Raw genomic sequence first — 14,432 nt, forward strand, 5'->3', positions numbered from 1 at the left:
TGTGTTTTCAAGGCCGGGGGCATGTTTGCGCCCATCCTTATCCAAACGCCTTTGTTACGTGGTTCAGGCTTTACTTTGTAAATCCGTCAGACGGCGGGGGCGCAAAAATGTGTTCGTAACTTTGAGCCCCCACAAAATTAAAAAAGGGTATTTTCTTCCTGGTAGGTTATTTAACAATGGCAGTATGTGAAAACTGTGCGTCCCATCTTAATCAGCCTTGCGGCTCTTGTTTTGTATTGTACTTGTTTCTAAATGACGCGTGATTGACTTATTTTTTCATTGTTAAATAAATAATTTAAAATTACATTGTTTTTACTTACTTTTTGGCACTTTCAAGCATTCTAAAGCAAACATTTCAAGTCTACGGGTATTGGACCAACTCATAAAGATACATTTTTCTCCAAATTGTATACTTACCGAGTTATATGGCTTTATTTCCTGGAAAAATCGCGAGTTCAACATTTTTTTTCCTTTTTTTCGTTGTTTAGACAAATAGCACCTTCTTTACAGCTGACGCGCCTGGATATTTTCAAAAAGTATAGCATTCCTGAGCTTTTCCAATAGATATCTAAGTTACGTCAGGTTAGAACAATGCCAATCTGTAACCCTCCGGCGTAATTATCTTTTAAGAATTTTCAATTTTTAGTTTCGATTTCCTCAGTCAGATGTTTGAACTGGTACCTATGTAGGATCACACTGCAAAATAAGTAATACAAAACTTCGATCTTCCCCTACAATTCTTATTAAATTGGAAACACTGATCATCACCATATCGTCAATCGATCTGATGGGTCATATGATGATTTTTCTTTTTTTATTAAACATTGTATTTTCATTTTCATTCCGTGCGATTAAGATTGTGAATTGTTGTACCTAAATGAGCGGTTTTCTAAGAGTTTTCCTCACATACATTTCAACTATTTAAAATCATATCGTATTTTTCCCAAATTCTAAAATACTTTAAACAAGCTCGAACAATGCCACAACAATATGAAACACGGAAACGCCGTTTGCAATTAACGGTAGTAGTGTAGCTAGCGTTGCACAAAGCCCGAAACATGAAAGATTTACATTTTCATTTTCTGGAATTGCTGTGTTCTTCTAAAATGAAAGCTGCAATGGATATTAAAAATTAGATGGATCAATGAATTTGCTGCTGCTATAATTGGTGGGGCGAGAGGAAACGTATTTTCGAGAACCTGCACCCAGAAAGTTAATTTGGTACATCACTGAGCCAAATACTGGGTTGAAATTATGATTTTTAAATTGCATTTGAAGCATAGTGTTAAAAACCGAGCAGTGACTTGCACCGCTATTGTATTGCATTGCGGTTTCTCTCAGAAGGGCATTTTATTAATACTTTTTTAGATTTGTACAATTAATTTTCAGATACTAAACGCTTTATACTTATACATATAGGCTATGAAGTAAGCAAAGTGACTTAAGTTTGTCGTCATTTACCTGAAGAGGATACTATATGTATACGCTTGCTTGAGTTCAGGTCAGTAGTTCAGTTTATTTGGAAAAAAGAACCAATCATAGAAAATATGTAGTTCCCCTTACAATAACATACACAAGCACATAGTATGCTTCCCCCCTTACAATAACTACTCTAATTCAACTTATTTAATAAATGTTTATTAACACTCCTCTTGTCTCGCCCAAAGTTCCAACCGTTACTTCAACAGCCAGCACGTTATCCCAGCCAGCAATGATAGGCCCCTATCAAACAAATAAATGGAACCAAATGGTGTGGAGTTCTTTGTAATCATTTTTATGAAAATGATTACATTGACATTTATATGAAAATCGTGATGATGCCTGGAATGATAATTATGAGCTTCACTATTTCTTTTTAGAAAATTCTGCAAATATAAAGGTTGACGAATTTGCTCTATCTTATAAATAAAAAGAAAAAGCTGAGATTGGAAACTATGTTCAATGTCAATCCAATTGAGATATTTCAACATATCTTATTGGTTCATGTCTACTGAGATTCGAAATAGTTCTCATTCCTCTATTCTGGAGTACTTGCAGCTCATCGATGTCAGTCTTGTTTCCAAAATAAAGCATTGATCCGCAATAGTCAAAATGTGTTTTAATTATACTAAAAAACATTGTTTACCCCTTTAAAATTGTGATGCTGCAAAAATTCCATTTTTATAAGGATCACTTAGAGAGCGTTCAGTCACCCTACGGGCACAAAGATATCAGTTCCAGAGAACGTATAACCGTGTGATATAAAGTGCTACTATCCGCAGATGAGTTTTATAATCAGGATTGCGGTCCAGAAGGCCTCTACGAGCCCGTTTACAATGGGAACTTCGGCAATCATCAAAACTGGCGATTGGCAGAGTGGAGAAATGTGCTCTTTACCGATAAATCGCGGTTTGGATTGGTGAGCGATGATTACTGAGTAAGAGTTTGGAGAGAAACAAGACGCCGAAGTAGGCGTCAAACAGCCGTTGCAGTTGCTCCCAGGGCCGGTTCACTCTCGTGTAATGACAGTTCTGCGTCATTTTTTGCTCAGGCCGTGACCGCGCTATTATTGCGCGTCTCAGCTGATAGCTAATCGGAGAAGGTATTTTCAGGCTGGCCAGGTCTACCGTTTTTACGGTGGGTCTCCCGTTTTTATGAGAGCTATCGTTCTACCGCTAAGCCATACAAACCCAGCAAACACAAATGGTCCGTGGGACTATTTTGATCCCTGATCCGCATGGGATGATAATTATTAGGATGTTCCTAGAACGTCCCTTGTATAGCACATATATGTCTTGCAAATCCCATGCGAGTCATCCCAGAAACGTTATATTTCTTGCTCCCAGGGACATCATGAACAGGACGTATATGTAGTAATAGTAAATGGCGCGCTCGAAAAAAGTTATCCACTTTATTACACACTTAATATAAAAGTATGTATATACCATAAAACTGAAATACATAAAAATGGAATTCAATTAACTTAGATAACCGACATGTATACTTGCATATGCACAATATAAATATAATTATTATATAGTTTTATAATTGTATTATATAATAGAGCATATATAAATAATAATAATAATAAATGTCTTTATTCTTAATTATTAAAAATGGTTTACCAAAGGCGAATATAAAACACTTTACCAGACGAAAACCAAAACGCAACCGTTTTGTCGTTGATGGCTTGAACTCGCCGGTGGTGCATGGAACCATAAATTTTCCTAAATAAAGGCAAATCATATCACATGTTGTCGTGCTGACAGATCGACGACAATTTAATCAAATATGTGTTAGTGTTAGTTTGGGGTAGTTATGACAAATATATGCCTACTACGAAGACAATAAAACGCATAAACATCGTGTTTGAATTGAATTTTTGTTTTAAGTGTGCTTATTAAGTCTGCTCATGACTGTATGTTCGTGCAGTGTTCATCACCTTTCAGCTACTTAATTTGTGAATATTTTGATGGGTAAGTAGAAATCACTTTAGATTTTAATTTTCACACTATATTTTAAGGTCAGTATGAAGAATTTAGTAGTAGTCAGATCCAGCCACCCTTCTGATGATATTTCAGGTTTGAGATGCATCTCATTTAAATTTCTAAGCCGCCCTCTTCAAACGAGTTAACCAAAAAACATTCAACCAATAAGCTGAATGTAGTTTAATGCGGAGGCCTTTATATTTGCCCACTTTACACGAGATCCACCCCTAGAGCAGCATTCTTGACTGTGGCTACTACCTATGGTGGACTTGGAGCAGAAAAGGAAAGTTGTAGCTGAGAAAACTAAATCTTTATCTATAGATATTAAAATTTGAAGAGAAAAAGCCGGTTTTGCTAAATTGTTCTTTGTTACACGTACACTAACTATGTACCGATGCTCTTAATTACATGAGTATCTAATTTATTTAAAGATAATTAGGGAACAACATTTCAGAACGATTATTGTTAACCGATGATCATGTATCATCAATTGTAATAACTGCTATTAAGATGTTCCACCGATTATTGGTAACTTACTTTATAACGGTGACAAATGTCCTCAAAAAACCATTACTAAATAACGATTTTGTTATTATAACTTATATTTTATTTTTTTAATATGGAATATTTATAGTTTCAGTGTACAAAATATCAATATGTATATATTTATGCAATTGCTTTGCCAGTAATTATAAAACTTTAAAGAACGAAACCGTTTTTAAAAAGTTTTATTCAATACAACGACAAATAGGCTTGACTACTTAACGCCACGAGGTGGTTACAAAGAATAGTATTTTATATGAAACAGCCAAATGAGGTAAACGTAACTGCTGACACGTCGAATGCTGGAGTCTGGTGGCTTCTTGGTATTCTGGTTGCAGAGTCGGTTGTTATGGCTATGTAACTTCTACCTCTTCAGGATTCGAAAATAACGGACCGTTTTTTCGAAGCGGCGGTTGCTTCGTAATCATCTGGTACTTAAAGATCCGTAGATTTGTGAAAAGCATTTCGGGTCGATAGCCAAAAGATTTTGACTCGGTTCCACTGGCTCGTCAATAGGAGAACCAAAAGAAATGTGCAGACCCCCACAATACCAAAGAAGGCGTATTCTTGGTGTTTTGAGTTCTGGTTTAAAGTCACTGGCAAAAGTTGATTGGCTATTTCCTTCAACTGATAAATTTCGTCCAGATTAATTTTGGAAATGTTTGGTGCGTATAAGAACTTCGTAGTTATTGTTTGAGGTAGTGTGATTTTCTGCAAGATAAATAACAAGGGTTGATGTTTCAAGCAGGTGATACTAATTGGTACCACATTTGGATATTAACTTTGCAGGTTCTGTTAACAGTACAAGAACCTGGCGATTGGCAGATGAAGAACCAATTCTTGCGTTATTTGTTCAACTATTGGCTCTACTAAATTAATGTTGAAGGTTGAAAAATTATTTATTGCCTTGCCCTTTAAAAGTTCATTAATACAATCATCTTGTGGGTGAAAGTCTTCGTTGCAGTAATACGTGCCTTCTATTTTTGGACGACAAGGGTGAATGGTATGCTGGTTTCTTACTTCTTCTGGTTCGATTTAGGACAATGGGGTATAGGTGGAAAAACACTAAATCTTCTGGCCTTAGTATAGGTACGTGTATTGCAAACATTATTCTTTTCGGAGAGAAACTAACCTGAGTTCAAAAAAATTGATAATATGAGAGCAAATTTTGAAATTTTGGGCTTGCTGCAACTTTATACATGCTTTCTAAATATTTTAGCATAGTTGTTAGTTCGTTAGGAGACAAAATACTGATAGGCAGCGCATTTAGCTTGGAAAACATTATTGCGTTCTCTAAGTTATCCAAAAACATAATTAAGTTTTGACAATGTAAGTTTAATTGCGTTAGTGACCCATGAAACCCAAGATAATTCTGAATGTTGGTTATAGTTTGTTGCATTATTTGCTGAAAGGACCTTATACTTAATCTAAGTTTGTCCTGATTTTCGTTAAGCGTAGTTATGGTCTTATTGCAATGGGTGATTAAACCTTTGGATAGTGACATCTGAAGTTTTAGTTCATTGTTGATACTTGTTTGATTACTATCTAAAGTAGCAATTGATTCATTGTAATGTTGGCCGTCTTCAACGTCATGTGTACCAAAAAGCCATTTATTAATTTGTCCTACTACATTTAAGAAGCCTCGTTTTTTTCGATTATTTGGGATTAGATTTTGAATGTTACTTGATGCGATGTAAATTAAGTTGTCCGTTCTTATTAGTAAATTTTCTGATAACTGATGATACGATATTTCGTTAGTACCGTTATGTGACTTTAAATAGCCTTTAGTAAAAAATTGCTACTAAATACATGTTGTCTACATTTTCAATATTTTCGTTTTTTTCGTACCTACCAAACAAATGTAACAAAACTAATTTGTTTCATCCAGTGTTGTTTGGTGAACATCTTGGCAGTGATTTTTGCTTGACTAAACTGATGACAGACCAAACCATCCTCGCAGCTTACGCGGCCAATAGATCCTACTTCGAAAAACACCTAAACCAAACTTCTTAAAACGTGCTCGTTTTCAAAGGTATCCAGCGAGCAGTTCCTCAGTGAACGCCTATACGCTCACATCTGAAATTCCTCCCATTATTTTGAGATTTTTAATTTCTGGTTTCCCGATGCATGGAGTCTTTTAGGACTATTAACTCTTTCCTTGTTTCTCTGTAGGCATCTCATGTTTATATTATTTTCGATTGCATTTTCTACTGCTGTTATAGTGTAGAGTTGGAGAGTGCAAGTTCTTGATTAACCCATCCGCAGTTTTTCTTTTAAATCTAATGGTCCAGGAGGGTTACAGATTGGCATGCCTTAACGTGACGTAACTTAGATATCTATTGGAATCGCTCGGGAATGGTATCCCTATTGAAAAACTCGAGGTGAGCCAGCTTCAAAAGGTGTGCTATTTGCATAAACAACAAAAAAGTGAAAAAATGCGAAAAACGCGTTTTTTCCCGGAAACAATCACATATAATTCAGTAAGTATGCATTTGGGAGAAAAAATGCATACATATGAATAAATTTGTTCGTTATAAAGAGACTATAGTTTCTACAAGAGAGAGGTGGTACGATATCTGTAGATTTGAAATGTTCGAAAGTGCAAAAAACTAGGTGAAACACAAGGTAATTTTAAATAATTTATTGAACAATGAAAAAATAGCCCAATCACGCCATACCTACCTTTAGGGAAAACTACTTGACTGCACGACCAAACAAGAGCCGCAAGGCCGATTAAGATCGGACGGACAGGTTTTGCATAATGCAATTGTTAAGTAACCTACCTGAAAAAAATATTTTTAAAAATTTTGTTCCAGGCTAAAGGTTTTGAATATTTTTGATATATCGACCACCAATTGATTCTTTTTTTAAATTGGTCCTCTGGGCCTGGAATAAAATCCTCTGAATTTTCTACCTCAATTTAGAAAAAATCGTCAAAATAGGTCCAGTAGTAGGCAAGATATAGCATCCTGAAGGGAGCGCGCATACATACGCATACTTTGTATTTTGAAGCGCTTTTTGCAAACTTTTGAAAACCGGTCAAAAAGATATTTAAAATAGAAACATGGTTAATATAGCAATTGTATATGATAGTTTAAGGGTCCAAGAAGGCGTAAAAGCGCGGAAGCAAAAAAATATTTATAACTGAGTTTCACAAAATATGTAAAAAACACTAATTTTTTTTAGGTATGTTATTCAACTATTGCATTATGCAAAAACTGTCCGTCCGATCTTCATCCGCTGCGGCTCTCCTTTTGTGTTGCAGTCAAGTACTTTTCTCTAAATGTATGACGTGATTGGGTTATTTTTTTTATTGTTAAATATACAGCGTGTTCCGTAAATATGATAACATATTTTCACGGGGTATTCTTGTAGTCATTTTAGAGGCGGGTCTAACTGAGATTTTTTTAAATTGGGAGTCTTATTGAGATATTTGATTTCCAAAATGGCGGAAAATATTAGATTTTGTTGTTTTTCTATATAGCGGTTAAACATAGAAACTTCAATTTTGGTATCCATTATAAACTAATTGAGTGCCATTTTATGGTAGTGTTTTGTGGTTCAGTTTACTTGTACTCAGGGTACAAATGTGGGACCCTACTTTTGTTTCGTTCAGAACTTTTTTATGTGCACTTAATTAAACTTCTATTAATATAATTTTTTTACACAGCAATTTACTACAAGTTATTTGCCAACTTGTTTTTTATCTCTTATTGTTTTTTCGAAAATTGCCGTTCAGTTTTAATAAATTTTACTTAAATAATGATATGGTGGGCAGAAAGACCGATTGGGTCAATAGCCGTTTTCTATAGGAAATAAAGATTATTTATATATGTTATTAATATATTATATTATTAATACATATTAATGTTATGGTAACAATATCGATATAAACAAACAAAATAAAATTTCAATAATTTAACAACAAACAACAACACAAAACAATAAGTAAACCATGTTAACAGGTTAACAGCAGCTGTTCAAAATGGTTATTAAATAAAAAAGTCACTTAGTTACTTACACATTTGGAGACCGGCAAAGAAAACAATTTAATTTTTTCTCGTTTAACTGTTTTAAAGAAAAACAACAAAAATTAATATTGTAAAAACCAATATAAAATCAACAATGAGCCCTCCATCTAAAATGACTAGAAGAATACATTGTTAGAATATTTTAACATATTTACGGAACACCCAGTATAATGTTTTTACCTACTTTTTTCCACTTTCCAGCATTTTAAAGTGAATATTTAAAAGTTACAAATGTCCAGCCAACTTCATGTTGTCGAGAATGTCATAAGAACCACTTTGTAAGCATACGTTTTTTCTATAAAATGCATATTTACTGAGTTATATGCCATTGTTTACGGAAAAAAACGCGAATTTCGCATTTTTTTTTTTCACTTTTTCATTCTATATGCAAATAGCATAAATAGCAACAGCATATTTTGTCCGGTTTTCTCCTGTTTAGTTGGGTTATTTCCATATTGGAGAATGATAGGTATATGGATTAATTTCTGAATTTGGTCGTGTATGTTTCGCACACACTGACAATATTGTTTTCCACTAGGTTTAGGTGACATTTAGTATGATAAATTAAATTGGGCTTTTTTTATAGTTATAGTTAGAGTTTTATAACTTTTGTGAATCATACTTGTAACGCTGCAGAAATAGGCAAGCATATTTACAAGCCGTTTAAAAATTAGAAAACAAGTTTTTAAAAACGCTCTTAAAATTAACTAGGTACTTCAATTAGTATATGGAAATAACAAAATCTTTATGCTATGTCATGTTTAAGCATACAGCCTGGGAGAAAGCCGAAGTTTCTGAACGCTGCAAATTTCATATTGAAACAAAGTTCTGTGTATTTGCCAGCAATAATTATGCAAAGCAGTTTTTTAAACCTCTTAAATTCGTATTTCTAAAATGCAAATGCTTCTCTTGCGGAATGTTAATCAGAAGGTTTCGCCTAGTTTCAAACTTTTTTCGGTAGTGTAATTCGTACTGTGATTAGCTTTGTTTCCAGCTGCGCCAGTTTCAATTGCTTGTAAGCTCAAATAAGTGCAAAAAATAAAACTTCGTAAATGCTGATATAATTGGTTGGTGGGTATGAAGTAAGGGAGAAAATTTACTACTTTTCTTACGAGGCTTTGAAGTTTCTCTCTGAATATTGAAAATAAATTAGGAAATAAACTTCAAAATGTAAATACTTCGAGATGAACCACAACCTATTGAGCGTTTTCCTATTAAGTTTTAAAAAAGTTGATGGGAAGTGATTTTTGTAATTTTTTTACTAATCCTATTATTAGATTGCTAATTTTTGAAAATGTAACCTTTTTAGGGAGTGACTGTATTATTAAAAAATATATTGGCTTTCGGGTTTCAGAACGGTTTTATAAAATAAATTTAGGAATTACATCATTACATAACCCAAGTAGTTCTCGACAGTAGTTCTTGGCTTGGAACTGTAGACTCAATAGGGAACTTGCACAAAAATTAAATTTAAAAAATATTACTTGCAAACGTAACTTAATACTATTAAAAACACCACAGTTGACCAAAAAACTATTTTTTTATTTATATGTAATTAATATAAGCAATTAAAAACTGTATAATTGAAATCATTCTTGAAACGCTCCGTCATCGGCTGGGACCAGTTGTGACGTCAAGCGGCTCGTCGGTCGCGGTAGCTTCAATGCGGAGCATGTATATATGCAACCTCAGTCTTGATATTGTTGTCAAAACGTTTATATTAGGAGAAAACGAAAATATTTGACTGACGCAGGTTTTGTAAAAGAACAATCTGACATTTTACCACTCGTGGATATGTTTATGGTGTCATTTTACATTAAAAACACCGAAAGTTTTACTCTTGCTGAAGTTAGCGGTGTTAAAGCTAACAGGTAGATTTATAGACAAAATAGCCAATAGTTTTACTTATATAAGTTAGATTGGGGTTTTACTGTCTCTAATTTTCAAAATTCAACTAGGACCTATTGATCAAAATATGAATCACTTGATTCAACAAAAAATAAGAAAGTATTGTTTTCATGCTAGTAAAAACTAAATTACATCATTAAAAGTGATTTGGCATTGATGCAAAATAGAGCGTTAGTGATTAAATATATCCTTAGTTACTCAGAATAACAATGTTAAGTACAAAAATATGTAATAAGTAAAAAAACGTTATTTACAGATCGGGAAGGTATTCTTATGGAGTTTCTGCAGTAGGATGGATGCAAGTACACGTGCAATAGCCTTCATTTTTTCAGACCTCTCATTAACTTGAATTTAACATAGTTATCCATATATTCTTCCAGCTAGAATAAATAAATAATATTAAAGTCACATAAAAATATGTGTTAATATTCATATTGCATGACAAAAATAGTAGGTATTTAACGTAACTGCACTACGATAAAACGAGATTTTTCCTTCGCAGATACTTATTGTTTCTTTTTATCGTCTTCAATATAGCAATTAACTATTTTTGAAGGGATTATTTACTACTATAATGCAGCCGAGAAACAAACAAAATACAAATTCACAGTATTTATCTGTTATACAATATAGAAAATCAAATCTGTTTTTATACATACATTAAAATAATCTTAACATACATGGGCAGTCGTCTTCCCAGAAAAAACCTTGCATACCTTTACCCTTTAACCGTTTTAAACGCCGGCTTTTATCTCGTGGTACACGAATAAATAACCTTTCTGGCGTTTTAAAAGTTGTACTAGGACACAGTGGCACCATACAGCATTTGCAATATTGTTTTTGTGTTGCTTCTATTATTAATAAAGCACAGCACGAATTCTGAACATTAAAACACCCAGACAATTCGGGAAGATTCGCGTTCGGCCGACTGAACTGACGTGTTTAAATAGCAATACAATTTAAATCAGTTTTTGGTGGCATTAGTGAACCGAAATTGATAATTCTAACATAATATGAGTGACAAAAGTGACGCCAAAAAGACTGGGGCCAAGAAAAAAACGGCAAATGGAAAAGTGAAGAAATCCAGAAGTTCTTCACTGGAATCCATTGATTAGTCACAGGTACAAATAAATAAAATTATTGGGTTATCTACCTTAAAAAGGGACAATCCAATGAATACAACATTCCTTGATAAGGCAGACCAAAATATCGAGCTACAGGGGGAACACAATAAGAACAATTTAGAATTGGATAAAACAACTGAACAAAGCAGCGAAATGAGTATTTTTACGCCTAAAAAATCAATGGCAAGAACACCACCGAAACCATGTTTTGATGACACTAAAACACAAAAAAGGCCAAGATCAGAATCCAGTCCTCCGGTCATACAAGACAGGCAAAAGATTCGAAAACAGACCGAAAATGCTAAAGAAGAAGACCACATTAATAATGGTGCTACAAAATATGAAGATTTACACTTTGCAAGTACTAACAATGTCACACTAATTGACGAAATACTGGAAGCATTGGAAAACATTCACAATGTCTCGGAGAAAGAACAGTTTAATAAAGACGACCTTTCAAAGATGAGGAAGACAAGTTCATAAAACAGTGACAACCTTAGTATATAGAGTAGGGCAACTCGAAAAAGAAAACTTAAAATTGCACTAAAATGCACAAATACAAACAATACTAAACCAGTAGACTGCCCCCAAACACAAGTAGTCATTGGACAGGCCCCAAAGACATATAGGACAATCACAAAAACCACCCCACATCATTGAACATTGGGCAACTCCCCCAAAAACAAGAAAACATGACATGTTAATCAACTTTAAAAATCCAGATCATGCTGTGAATATCCTGAAAGAAGTGAAGAAAAACTTAAATGGTTCAAATGAAACAGTTAAAAGTGTCAGACAGCTTCAAAAATTGCAAAATATGAGAAACGCGATAAACTACAAAATGCCGATCCGATGCTAATGATTACTGGGATAGACACAGGATACGACTCTGACAGTTTTATTAAAGAGTTTATCGAAGAAAATCCCCAAATAAAAACTATGTTTGGACCAGATGTAAGCAATAAAATAAAATGTATTGCCAAAAAACAATGCAGAAATAATAGTAGAAAAAACTGGATTCTGCAAACGCCGCCAGAAATATTTAAATGGCTAATAAGAAATGAAACTCTAACTTTTGATCTTACTAGAGCATACGTCCAGAAACATATCAATGTTGCGTTGTGCTTCAGATGTTATAATTTTGGACAAGTAGTTAAGCATTGTAAAAGCGATGTATGTTGCTACAAATGTGGAGGTACACATGAACCCAATCATTGTACAACACAAATTCTAGATTGTCCAAACTGTAAGCGCTTGAGACTTAATGACAGAATTCACTCTGCAAGAGATCAAAAATGATGTCCGGCTTTTCTGCAAAAGATGAAGAAACAGCGCGAGTACATTAATTTTAACAACACCCAAGAACAAAAAACTTTTTTTCCGACTGAACAGAACAGCCTAACCGAGGTAATACCAATGCCCCGACAAAATTAACAAGATTTAGTATCATACATCAAAATGTCCAGTCTCTAGGAACTGTGTGGATACTATTAATCACATGCTAGATGAAAATAAATATTGCAAATGTCTCTGCATTACCGAACATTGGAAAAAAGAAGAAGACCTAAAAACGCTTGGTATTCATAATTTTACGCTTGCATCCAGCTATTGCAAAAAAAAGGATATGGAGGAGCTGCAATATACCTAGACAAAAACCAAAAATTTACCCAGCGAGCAAAAATCAATAAGCTATCAGTAGAGGGCGTCTTTGAATGTGTATGTATAGAAAGTAAAATTCGAGAAGAGTCTTTTATCGTGATGACAATATACAGGCCACCAAAAGGAGACATAAAAATATTTCTTAAAAAAATAGAATTCCCACTTACCCTAATTGCGAATGAAAATAAAAATATTGTCATTGCGGGTGATTTTAATATAGAACTTTTGGATTGTAATGATTACAGGACGCAATTTTTATCTGTGATGGGCTCTTTTAATCTGTACCAAACAATAGATAAAAATACAAGAATAACATCAACATCTAATAGACAATATATTTTCAAATGTTCCAAAATGCAGGGTCTCGAGTCATATTCTAAATACAGTCATCTCGGATCACACTGCACAAAAAAAAGTATTAGAGTGTAAAATTCCCGCAAAGCCGACAAAGCAATGCTACTTTAAGAGATTTTTCAGAGAGGATAGTCGAAGGGAGTTTTTCGATATTCTAAATCAACAACAATGGTTAGAAGTTTATGCAATAGATGTGGCGGATGTAACTAAACAATGGTCAATTTTTCTGAGCACTTTTTTGGCAATTTTAATCAATGTTTTCCGAAAAACTTATTTAACCCTAAACATAGAACAAATACTCTCTATACCGATAATGAAGAAATACAAAAATTAAAAAATAGACTAGATGTTCTACTGATGTTAAAACGTCGGAATAATAATTATAATGAAATTTATTCTACGGTGGAAAAAGCATATGATAAGTTGCTGACGACAGTCAGAGCAGAGAATTATGCTAAGAAGATACAAAACTCGGACAATAAAAATAAATGCATGTGGACTATTTTTAATGAACTATCAGGTAATTCAAGCAAGCACGGTGCCATGATTGATGGAGATGGAGCCAGACGAATTATCGAACAGATATAACGAGTTCTTATTAGAGTTCATTCCAGATCTAATAAAAAAATACCCGATATTAAATGGACAGACAATATCCAGGAAAATCATATCGTAATTGGAATTAGCGCACAGAATTAAGAACAAACATACTAGTGGTGACGATGAATTGCCCACAAGTCTTATGCGTCAGATCATTCCGGATATAACCCAGGTAATTTGCTTTGTCATAAATAACTCACTGAGAGAAGGAGTGTTTCCTGAATCTCTAAAGTTGTCTGGAATTAGACCATGTTATAAGAATAAAGGCGATTCTAACATGTTAGATAACTACAGACCCATCAGCCTACTACCGGCTTTCTCAAAGTTATTTGAAGATGTCATGTCCAAACGGTTAATAAATTTTATGATGGAGTCTGATATTCTTTCGCGAAACCAACATGGGTACATGAAGGGACGATCCACTCAAACGGAGATCTTTCAGTTCACACAAGCAAGTTTGAGACATCTGGAGGCCGGCGACATGGCTTTAGGAATATTCTTGGATCTTTCAAAGGCATTTGACTGTCTGAATCAAAATTTACTACTGAAAAAACTAGAAATTTATGGGATTAGGGGGCGCGCTCTTGAGTGGTTTCGCTCATATTTAAATACGAGAACCCCAAGGGTGATTATACGCCAGGACGGTATGTCCTACAAATCAAAAATTTCGCAAAGCACAGTAGGTGTGCCACAGGGGAGTATGCTCGGACCTATTTTGTTTATAGTCTTTATGAATGACATTAACA

At 34.1% G+C, this 14,432-nt stretch overlaps 1 long non-coding RNA gene across 1 annotated transcript in view; it reads right to left on the reverse strand.

Annotated features, from left to right (window-relative positions):
* Positions 1 to 9,562: 9,562 nt before the first annotated feature.
* The window catches only part of LOC125505855, an 8,690-nt gene continuing 3,820 nt past the window's right edge, over positions 9,563 to 14,432 (reverse strand). Inside the window, exon 2 of the long non-coding RNA XR_007282487.1 lies at positions 9,563 to 10,329. This is a non-coding gene — a long non-coding RNA (uncharacterized LOC125505855). The remainder of the gene's footprint in view (positions 10,330 to 14,432) is intronic.

The sequence above is a fragment of the Dendroctonus ponderosae genome, unplaced genomic scaffold (assembly GCF_020466585.1).
Source record: "Dendroctonus ponderosae isolate FM_Combo_2020 unplaced genomic scaffold, Dpon_F_20191213v2 Dpon_F_20191213_1, whole genome shotgun sequence".
Lineage (NCBI taxonomy): Eukaryota > Metazoa > Arthropoda > Insecta > Coleoptera > Curculionidae > Dendroctonus > Dendroctonus ponderosae.